At 40.1% G+C, this 11,978-nt stretch overlaps 1 protein-coding gene across 2 annotated transcripts in view; it reads right to left on the reverse strand.

Moving 5' to 3' along the window:
* Positions 1-462, reverse strand: part of fstl4 (follistatin-like 4) — a 339,103-nt gene extending 338,641 nt beyond the window's left edge. The window contains exon 1 of one of the 2 annotated variants that reach the window (XM_074610970.1): positions 212-462. The gene's annotated coding sequence lies outside the window, so the exon portion shown is untranslated. Of the gene's footprint in view, positions 1-206 lie in introns of both variants that reach the window. The other variant, XM_074610969.1, reaches the window with a different exon arrangement.
* Between the last annotated feature and the right edge of the window lie 11,516 nt (positions 463-11,978).

Raw genomic sequence — 11,978 nt, forward strand, 5'->3', positions numbered from 1 at the left:
AAAAGGAATGACATTGTCAAAGCAGACAACATAGACATGCAGGCTACTAAACAATAGCCCAGCAGCTGCAGCCATGACGCACTATTACAGCAACGGATAGTTTTACATAATTAGGTAGTGCGCACACGCAAATATGTTGCTAGGCAACATATTGGTTGTAGACGTTGTTATGTGGCGAGTCCAGTCAGTTTGTTGTTGGTACTCACCTCACCTGTCTGAATAGCAATGTGAACTCCTCCATAATCTGCTCCTGGTTCAATTTGTCCACTCGTTCATTCTCAAAGTAGAACCAGCTCCACTTGTCTCTGTCATCACATCAGAGATTAACAGCCTCAAACAGCAGATAGTCCTCACAAAGCAGATAGTCCTCACAACTCAGTGAAGTCACCACGAGCATGTTAGCATTTAGCATGTTCCCCGACTGTTCAAGTCATCTCAGGTGGGTGTGTCAATTAGCGTGCTGGCCAGGTGGTGTCAGTCATTAATTAAGGTAGATGGACTTTATTCAAAAACTATGCTGAGGTACAATAATGCCAATTATGACCACACCCAATATATCATCCTTAATTTGATTGGGCTGTGTATATATACTTTATTTAGAAAGTTCAACCCAGTAGTTACATAACCTAATAAATAATAATACAAATAAATAAATAATAATATAAAAATAAAATTAATTTTACAACAAATAAAATATAAGGAATGAAAAAGATGAATTAAAAACCAAAAAAACAATTGGGGTCTGTTAAACAATTGGAATAAATGTGAAATGTCTAAATAATCTAATTTCTTTCTCCAATTTAGAATTTTTGAGTTTTAAGTTTTCAATCGTAGTCAAATATGTTTTAAAATCAGTATCTTTAAAAGGTAAAAAAGGTGGGTATCCTTTTAAGCCATATTATTAAGATCAATTTAATTATGTAAATTTCATCTGCCAAAAAACTGGGATTGTTAAAAGTGAGTAAAATCTCAGTCTTTGTTAGTGTGGTATCTTTTTCAAAAATGTTTTGAGAAGTTCTTCTGTAAATTAAACCAAAAAGAAGTAGCATGAAAACAATCTACAAACACGTGTTCAATAGTTTCCCCCTCACAATTACAAAAAGTGCATCTATTGTCAAAAGCTAATATTTGCAACTTCTTCTTCTTCTTCATAGCTTTGGTTGAGTCCCTCGCATAAAGGCACTTGGATAGTAGAGTAATTCAACATGGAGCAGTCTGGTCTCTTTTTCTCAGCCAGTCCTGAAACAAACAAAAAAAGTGTATCTATCACTAGACTGCTAGATTACTTTTATACCCAGGTTCTCAGCGATAGAGATTTCATCACCAGGATTGAAAGGTCCTGTGCGTCAAGCCCAGGAAGGAGAGGCTCCTTGTAAATGACAAAGCAGCCAGCCTGACACTTTATCTGCCTTAAAGCATTAATTTCCAATCAGTTCACATTGAAACCTGAACAAAAATGCTCAAACTGATGAGAGAGGGTGCAACAGGCGCAGTATTTTATGGTATAAATAGATGCTCTCTGACAGCAAGTTTCCTGGACTGAATTGTTCAATATAATGACTAATGATTGCAGTTGTTGCAGGAAGTAGAAGATGAAAGGACAATGTGATTAAATGAGTTTCTCTGTGAGTTTACCTGTTGAGTTTGTCCGGGTTTGACATTGATTGCTTCAAAGAATACAACCCAGATTGAAACCGCGGTCCAATTTGATTTGATTCATTGCTTATACAGAGGGTGCATCTCCAGTGGTACAGGCCTCTCTCCCTTGTTGCCTGAGCCGTCATCAAAAGAAAGAGATTGCTACTGCACTGTGGAAAACACATGACAAATCAGCTGGAAGATCCAATCAAATTAGTGTCTGTGAACAGACACGCTTCAACAATATTTCAGTGATTGGACTGCATTATTTAAGTGTTTTTCAAGCACGAGTCCCCGTAAATTGTTAAAGTTTTTACCAACATTTTCTCACTTTATGTATTCTTCACATGTTTCTGTATTGGCCATAAAAACAAACAAACTATTCACAGTATGATATCTTCACAGAGATGATAATGATTACACTGATGGACAAAGTTACATGACAATTACTGTTAGAGAGCAAATGAGCTAAAAAACAAGAAGGGAAATAAGCAAGCAAGTAAGAAAGTGTCTATGTGAGTCTGCTGCCTAATGGGATTTTAAAATAAACTGGCAAAGGCGCTACATGACTTCCTGCTGTTTCACATTATTCCAGTGTTGGTGGCGGTGATCCAGCTGTTCTCATTCCCAGGGCGTTAAAGCACCCTTTAGCGTCGGTACGAGACGCACCGGGCTTTCCATTAACTACAATGTAAACCCATCCATGTTAATATTAAACGCTCAGGGAAAGGGTCAAATGGAGCAGGAGATGGATAGGCGGTTCGGTGCGGCGTCTGCAGCTATGCAGGCGGTGAAGAGGGAGCTGAGTAGGAAGGCAAAGCTCTCGATTTATCAGTCCATCTGACCCTCACATATGGTCATGAGCTTTGGGTAGTGACCGTAAGAATGAGATTGGGGATACAAGCGGCCGAAATGAGTTTCCTCCGTAGGGCAGCTGGGCTCAGCCTCAGAGAGAGGCTGAGGAGCTCAGACAACCGGAGGGAGCTCGGAGTAGAGTCGCTGCTCCTTCGCGTCGAAAGGGACCAGCTGAGGCGGTCCGGGCATCTGATCAGGATGACTCCCAGACGCCTCCCTTTGGAGGTTTTCCGGGCACAACCAACTGGTAAGTGGCCCCGGGGTAGACAAAGAACACGCTGGAGAGATTATATATCTTGGCTGGCCTGGGAACGCCTCGGGGTCCCCCAGGAAAAGCTGGAAAACGTTGCTGGTGATAGGGATGTGTGGAATTCCCTGCTAAGCCTGCTGCCCCCGTGACCCGGCCCCAGTTAAGCGGAAGAAAATAGATGGATGGATGGATTGAAAGATGGATGGGAAAGTGCGTCGGGAATGTGGTGACGTAGCGATAAGAGCAAAAAGACACACACTGGGCTCCAGGAGACCACCGTTGCTGTCCGTGTTCACAACATTCAGCGTCATTTTCACTGTACTAAGCCCAACCATGTTTTCTCCTAAACCTAACTATAGTGGTTTTATTGCCTGAACCTAATCATGTGTTTTTGGTTACTTCACAACATTAAGCATGTGTTTACTGCGACTGAAAAGAGTGACGCCAAGAGGTCTGACAAAGCGTCGGTATGTGACAAATTGGCATGAGAACACGTTGGGTGATCATGGATGTAGACAATGCAGGTTTCAAAGTATTAAAAGAATCAGCTTTGTGTTTTATGGGAAATGAAATGCATTCAAAATGTGTTAGGTCTCAAGCATGCTGTCTAACTTCTATCTTTGAGGTGCCTCAATGCAAGTCCATTAAACTTAACAGCATGTTAACGTCACGTGTTGTAAAGTTTGAGGGCCTCAGGGTACACACTATTCATTTAAATAAGAAACTAGGGGCCTATAATCCCATACAGTGACTTAATAGGAATACATTATCACCAGAATAAAATGGAAACTTGAAAGTTTATTGATGAAGAAAATATCTGAACAAAATATCGAAAATGCAACTCAAATCCTCTTAACAGTTTAATTTGACTCACTTGAGCCCGGAGAGTGTGTTTTGGTGTTTTCCCCCCTCACGTCTTTGAGCAGACAGCATCCTCTCATCCTCATTGATTAACTCGTCAGACTGGCCAGCTGTGTTTCGCCAGAGATAATGTTTTAATTAACGGACTTCAATATCTAATTAAGATTAGATGTAGATGCTTTATAGAGGTCATTTAAATGAAGGCGGACAGGCCGGCAGGGGAAGGTCTGGGCTGATGATGGGATCAATATACTGCCGCTGGGGAGTACCTGCCTGTGGTCCTGAGATACTTTGAAGGGGATGGTTCACCGCCATGTTTTAGCGAGGCCTCTAAGTCAGAGTGAGTGAACACGAGAGGCAGCTCTTTTAAGATAACTTTAAAGGCATTTCTGCAGACTGACCTGAATTCCTGATGGAGCACTAATCATTACAAGGTCTCTAAGATGTATATTCTAACAGAGGAAAACAAACTAATACCTTTGTTTTACCTTATAAGAGGACTTTAGCTGAGTGGACAGGGCTGTTGTGAGTGCTCCTACTTCTTTTTAACATTTATTTTTTTATCATTTTTAATCCCCAGTTCGTCCCTGTGGGATGTCAAATTTATTGTGGTTCTTACATTTTTGTTATTCAAAGAGATTTCCAGATAATGAGCCTAAAATGTTTTATCTGGGGATGTAAAGTATGTATTGCATCTAAAGGGGGTTCATCCTCTTGGGAGCGCAAATTAACTCAGCAAATTACATATTAATCTGGTTATTAGATTACTGCAGCCTTTTTCCTTAAGGGACCTCTTTTCTATCATTTAGTAAACTGACAACCCCTGACTAACTAACATATTTTATGAATATTTCTTATTATATTCAATACATAACAATAACAGAACAGAAAAACTGTACTGACTGTACAATTAACCCAAATATTGAATGCAATAACTGCAGGAAGTTTGTGTAAAACAAATGATTTGGATGAATTTTGAGCTGATTATTTGATTTCCTGTGAATATTGCATCAGAGATGAGTTTTCCTGTTATTTTTAGGAAATTTTAATACAATTCTCTATATGCTTTTTTTTTTTTGAATAATAATTTTTAACAATCACACATACTTTATAGGCTTCTTTTTTTTAAATTCAGTGATTTCTTCTCCCTGACGCTTTCTTCTATTAGCTCTTTGGTTGTTTTAACTGCGTACTTTTCTAATGCAGGACGAGTCTGTTTATCGGAGAAATAACTTGTGTTCAGGTCTTCACTGCGTATCCTGTTTATATCTTAAATAATAATCCAAACTTTAAAAATAACAATTTTATTTAGTTTTCTTCACAGAAATGAATGAAATGCTGACATATAGGTTAACTGTATATAAAAAAAAATAAAGTTGTCTTACACCCCTTAAACTACAGATGGCCACGCGACCTCATGTGAAGCTTTGGCGACCCCTAGTGGGGGTCAGGAGCCCCAGGTTGGGCACCAGTGGATTATTGGATATCTTGCGCAGAAAGTTGCTCTAAAGATTTATCCTCTGGGGAGAATGTGCTCTGTAAATGTCATGAATGATCTAACCACTACATTTAGGTCATTTTTGTGGAAAAGTGTGGACACTTTGGCCTCTTAATGGTGCTAGAGGAAAGGTAAGGTCGTCATAAAAAAAATATTTCGATCCAACTTTTGGGGACAATGAATGTTCACATCAGGATTCACATTAATATATGTAGTTTAAAGATATGTTGCTCTGAAACAATTTGTTAGACGTAAATAATATTTGTGTGCTACTTGATGTCCAAATCCAAGATCCAAGATATGTAATAAAGATGTATATTTACAGTATCACATCAGAACATAAATGGTAAAACAGAATACCCAGATCTTGGATCAACCATAATACCACAACTGCTCAGTCATACTGTGCATCTTGGAGCGACAACAAGGCCTTTAGTTTGAAATGAATATGAACACTGAAGGACATACTGTATAAAAGAAAACCGACTGTGCATATCGCTGTACAAGCAGCATTTCTAGGACGACGCTGATTACATTATGGCAGCATGTTAAACAGAGCGAGACCAAGTAAGATAAATGGAGATCATCATAAACGGTGTTCATGATATTCCAATACCTGAACCTTTCCCCACCTTTCACCACAACAGTTTGAATCGATAGAAAGCAATTTCTCTCAGGGCTCATTACTTAGTTTATGTATCTCCAAGAACTCTTATGATATACTAGACTGAGTTGCTTTAGTTATACTGTTACCGTTGCTCCGTCTCACTGCACAAACTTGAGCAAGGCAAGTTTATTTATATGGCACATTTAAGCAAATAGGCAATTCAAGGTGCTTTACATAAAACATCAAAAGCATCAAAACAAAATGCAAAAGAAACACTAAAAGGACATTTAAATACATTTAAAAAACAAGCCAAAAAGAATAAGACGGGTTAAAAAGAAGAATGAATAGGATATAAGAATAAAAGTTACAGTGCAGTGTAAGAAATTATTTAATAAAAAGCAGCAGCGGCAAACAGAAAATCTTCAGCCTTGATTTAAAAGAAGTAAGAGTTGCAGCTGACCTGCAGTTTTCTGGGAGATATATGGTGCATATAAACTGAACGCTGCTTCTCCATGTTTAGTTTTGACTCTGGGAACAGAAAGCAGACCTGACATCCTGTCTGGATGGTTCATAATTTAGCAGAAGAACAGAAATCTAGATCCTTTGGATTAACATAATAGTTGTTTAACATGAGATTAATTCACACTGAAAGCTGAAGTATTTTATCTTGCAATGGATTAAGGGACTACAAGCTGTTGTTTGGTCCTGCCCTCTTAAACAACTCATAGTTGTTAAAATATTGATATAAGGTCATTCTGACCTGCCACCTCTATGGTTATAGTTTATTTAATTTCAGGGAAAGGTCATGGACATGTGGGTTGAAAGATACCAACGCTGAATGTTGGTGGGCGACCGAATACAAACTGCAATCTCTGGTGTCAAAGTCACAAACTTTGTTCACCCAAACATCCACACTGACTTCGTCCGAGAAGTTTTGCAGGGGAATAACAATGTGACACTGCTTAACGGCGAGAGAGGACGGTCATTATTGGCAAGGGTCACTAGTCAGGAAAACGTTGCAAAGGTCATTTAACGCCTTTTAATAAACAATGTCATCTTTCTGTTGATGACAGGCTTGTTTTATAATTGTACATCTTGTTACCCTTCACACAATCACACCTGAAAGTTTTCAAATGAACCCAAAAAATGGTCATGAACGACCCGGTTCATTAATTTCTGGGGCAACAGGACAAATGTATCTCGGAGATGAGAGGGCAAAGGTCAGCATGTTCTCTTCTTTCAGCCTAATGAGTGGTCAGACCTCCACAAGGTGACTTTGATTCATCACCACAGGACTTCCTCTCACTTTTTTACTCTTCACTTTTCTTTCTCAGCCGTCATGTCCTCCACACCTCCTCTGGGCCAGCCGGCTGCAGTCGTACCCCGGCAATCCCAGCTTTAAAGGCACAGCTTTAATTAAAACCAATGTTTAAATACCTCCACTAATCCATAGACCATTGTAGTGTATTAAGACTCCCATCATTGATTAGACAGGCCGATTCAAAGAGCCGGGAAAGGAAAACTCATTAGAGGAGATTTGAAAGATGTCCTCTGTTGATAGCTAGAGAGGGAACTTTACCCTGTTTGTTTACTTGACTCAAAATATAATTCTCTTAATGGATGATAAGTAGAGGTAGCTATACAGGAGGTGGATCATCAGACAAACGGGCATGCACTCAGCGTACGGTCATCAGCTCCAGGAAATAACTGTAATTAATATTCTTTCAAGGACGGTATGAAAAGTCAATTATATGTGTTATGGATGACAGAAATTAACAGATAAGATAGAACTGTGGGTGTTTTTAGCCGTGCTAGCAGCATGGCTCTAGGGATGGCAACTATTGGATGGATTACCATGAAGTTTTCATGATCCCCAGGAGGGATTGAAACCGACAAAAACAAAACAAAATTCATGCCGCGGCATGTCGAAAATCCAAGGGGGGTATTTTCGTTTTTTGTACATAAAAAAAATTCAATGTGACCATATTTTATGCCAAAAAAACAAACAAACATCCTCCATGTAACTCGGAGACGGATTGATTACCAGATCCTTGAATTCAATTACTCCGCTCAGTCTTTTCAACTGAGTTCAGTGGATTTCAGAAGACCTGCCGTGAGTCCTGGAAACGCGGATAAATGAAGGAAATGATGCTTTAACACTCCAAAGTAAACTGTCTATCTGTCTGTGCTGTATGCTGAGCACAGACTGGTCATCAAGTACATTCAGAGCGCTTTTTGTCAAGAGAAAGAAATAGTCCCAAAACTTGCTTTATTCCCCTCTGAGGAGCAGATTTCTTTCAGCCAGAGGCAGAGGACTTCTCACGGGTCCCACTGTGGTTCTGCTAGTTCCATCAGAGACCTGCTTGGGTGCAGCCTTGGAAAACATAGAAAATGAGAGAAACTCTTGCCTCATGTAGAGAAAGAGAAAGGGAAAAATGCCCCAGTCTCCTATTCCCCTGTGTGGTCATTGATCTACAGGCTCTGATTCAAGCTCCGTATTAAATCACCCTGGGGTCCAGAGCCAACCTGTTCTCCCTATCTCTTTGTTCAGACCAGCACCAAAGATAACAGAAAGCATTTTGCGACGGGAGTGCCACGGGGCCCCAATCTTGCCTCTAGCTTTTTTTCTTTATCCCGTCTTTCCCCTCACTTTCTCTGCACCCCTTTCTTCACCTCTGTCTGTTTCTCTTTGGCTCTTTTTCTACTTTTCTCCCTTAAATCTCCGTCTTCCTCCTATACCACATTGTAATGGAGTCTTTTGTACGGCGCTGATGGAAAGACCACTTTCAAACAAAGAGCGCTCACATTGTGGAACAGGGACAATAAATAGGATCTTTTGTGGGCCGTGTGAAGGTGCTCTTTCATCACCGACGGACAGAGGGGGAGAAAAGAGAGGAAAAGAGAGGAAAGAAGGCGAGTTTGAGTCAGATGTATCCATCGCAACACCAAAGGAAAGTTGGGTGTGTGTTCTCCGGAGCCTGTGTAGTTTCACATGAAGCGGGCTCATGTTGGCTCATTAAAATTTGACCACATTTATGCATTTAATTCAAGACAGTATAAACTCTTAGCCTGATAATCAGATGTAAGTTATTTGTTTCATGTTGTTCTTTCAGCCCGACATGTTCATGTTAGCAGATTTCTGGTTGGGAGAGGTTGTTATTTTTTGTTTGAATTGCCCAAACCAATCAGTAGAATCAGTGGATAGGCTGAACAGATGATGTGTGTTATTTATTCATCACATTCTACAGACAAAACTCACCTTGTAACATTGTGGGGACTCAACTCTCATCATCAGTTCCCACAACTATAAGGATTTATTTTAGGTTTAAGAATTATATAAGGTTTAGTCATTCACCCCAATCATATTTGTATGTAAAACCAAACAACAATGTGACAAGATATGCCTCTTTTCCACCATCAATACCAGTCGACCCTCCTTCCTGGCTACTGTACCTTGACTTTTTCTCTTGTCAGGTGATAGCATGTCTTCTCCTCTGGTCTTGTAGCTGTCACAACGGATGAGGAGAAAGCTGTTGCTGAGGTTTAAAAATATCCGGACCTCTACAAGCCGGGTTTCCCGGTGAGCCATAGCTGGTGACATTTATTCTTCAGGTGAGGAGTCAAGTGAAATATCACAGAAAGACTCCAGGAATCCAGATTCACCTCCAGATAATCCTCCATTTTAAGTGTAATATTATGTTTTGCTGTCCTGCGGACACATGCTTATGTTTAAGGTTGGGGTAAACCCTTCAAAGATGGTAACTCAATGTACCCACATGTGAAGTAATAGAAGTTTGTGTGTGTATGTGTTCATATTCTTTGATCTTTGTGAGAACCACTTTGAGTTTTGGGTCTTTAGAATGAGGACAGCTTTGAAAAGTACAAGGAATTTTGTGCATCTCTAAATACAACCCCTTCATTCTTCTTTGAACATACTTGAGCAGATGCTAATAAATACTTGAGAGTGCTTTTCTTTGATGCAGTTAGTGAATCCCATCCCAAACAAGATAATATGTGAAGGAGTTTGTCATCCACTTTTGCCAGCGCTAGCTGTTTATTATTAAAGGTCTTAAACTGCACTGCACTTCCTGGCTGTTTCTTGCTGATTAAAGGGTGTGTCAGTTTATTCCAGACAACCTGCTGTTGTTTAAAATAAACTGCTGAAGGAAATGTTTTCTCCCTGTGCAGCAGAACATCGATCCTGAAAAAGACACACATACTCAGTATTAGATGTTATCTGAGGTTACATCAATCCCGCTGTACATCGTTATCCACTGGTGACCGGAAAATTTACATTTTACTCAGATTATGAAGAAAAAAAAATTGAGACGACAAGCAGTCCATTGGAATAATTTAGAATAATTTCATCTTTAAGAGTTAATAACTCTGATCATTAATTGTAACATACATTTTCTGCATCCATTTGATTATGGGATGATTTTAGGTTGCCTCCTCTTAATTTAACTCGTATGACAAGTAGACATATACTGTAGCCTATTTAATTTTTATGTTGAGAGCACATTGTGCAATCATATTTTGAGACTACGCTTCTGCAACATCGGTTGGGCCGTGTTATCAGCTGTAACCGCAGTATATATCAAATATATATGGTGGCAATAAGACTTGTGTTTATTTTGGGATCATATCATATCGTGTCTTTTGGATGTATCATATGATAGTGTTTGTTTGTTTCCCTACTCTCTCACCCTGATAGGCTCCAACCAATAGCTTTTTTAAACAAACAGTTATTTATTTTTTTCCAAAAGTACAGAACGGCAGGAAGCTGCTGATGGCTGATAACTACATATCACCAAAACAGACAAGGAGCATGTGTGCTGAGATCATATGTTTGTGTGTGTTTCTGTTTGTCAGGCCAGTGGGGCTTTGTGTTGACTATCCCATGGGCTGGAGATGGGGGAAGGTCATAGAGTGCTGTGACCTGTGGAAACACAAAGAAAAATTGAATTTCCCTCCATCACAGGGAGGCCGGAGCAGCTTGTTGCCTCATGCTTCTGTTTACTTGCTCGCGACACGGCAGGGCAGAGATAAGAACGGGGTTATTATCCACCTTCACCCTGCACACAAACCATTTTCACTTCTTACTTTTCTCCACTCTTTTCTCTCTATCCCTCTCTCAGCATTTCTCAATCTGTCAACCTGCTACACTTCCTCACAAGCATGCACAAACAATGCTTAAATCTCTTACACGCATACATAATGGTAATATGAACAGATGTTGTAATCCTGCGTGGATGCGCCTGCATTTTATCATGCGATGCACACATACTGTACAGGGTATGGACAGAAGCATGCCAGTGTGTGTATGTGTGTGTGTGTTTAAATGCTGAGCGAGTGACAGCTTCTCCATCAGATCAAGACTGACAGAAGCAGATGACTCAATTAGCAACGTTTGGATTTGCTGGTTGACTCTGTGATTGATGGCTGATATTTGTTGTAAATGTGCCTGCACGTAATTTTATAAGATACAGCTGAGCAGATGAATATCTTCACGTTATTCTTGTGGACATGTTTTATCTGCCGTGGAATATTGACAGCCAGTAAGATAGTATAGACACTGACATGTGGATGTTTGGAATGAGGAAATAAAGATAGGCTGCTGTCACATCAAGAGTTAATTGTGTTTCAAATTAAACCAGAAAAATACTATTTATTACATTTTATTTCTAGTAATTATAGCAGCAAACAACTATTTGCTATGTAAGGAGTAATGTCTACCTGAGCAGAGAATGAAGTCGCTCTTACTCTGTATGTTGTAATCAGAGCTTCTCTGTGCTTTGTTGTCATAGCTGGGCCGGCCGCGCGTGCTTTTTGTGCATGTTCGTTGCATGTGAGCGTGCCCCACTAGCTATCTCACGACTGCCGCTCTGCACTGCTCTCATACGGCGGTTACAGCTGATACCGACGGCATCTTCGTGGAAGCGTAGCACCCACCCTCCAGATACCCCCCAGGTTAACACTGCTAGCTCTGTTAGCATTTTCACTGTTGTTTTTACTGTTAGCACCGTTAACTGTGAAAACAACGGCTCAGCAATCACCATGTTGAGAAATGTGCGGACGCAATAGAAATGTTCCCAATCTTGCATTTAGCACCTTTAAACCAGTGGGCTACCTCTGGTTCTGAAAAGTGAAGCCAATGCTGAAGTTCCTTAAACTTGGTTTCTTTCTAATAGCCAGCAGGGGGCGACTCCTCTGGTTGCAAAAAGAAGTCTGATTGTATAGAAGTCTATGAGAAGATGAGCCTACTTCTC

The sequence above is a fragment of the Sebastes fasciatus genome, chromosome 16 (genome assembly GCF_043250625.1).
Source record: "Sebastes fasciatus isolate fSebFas1 chromosome 16, fSebFas1.pri, whole genome shotgun sequence".
NCBI classification, from domain to species: Eukaryota; Metazoa; Chordata; class Actinopteri; order Perciformes; family Sebastidae; genus Sebastes; species Sebastes fasciatus.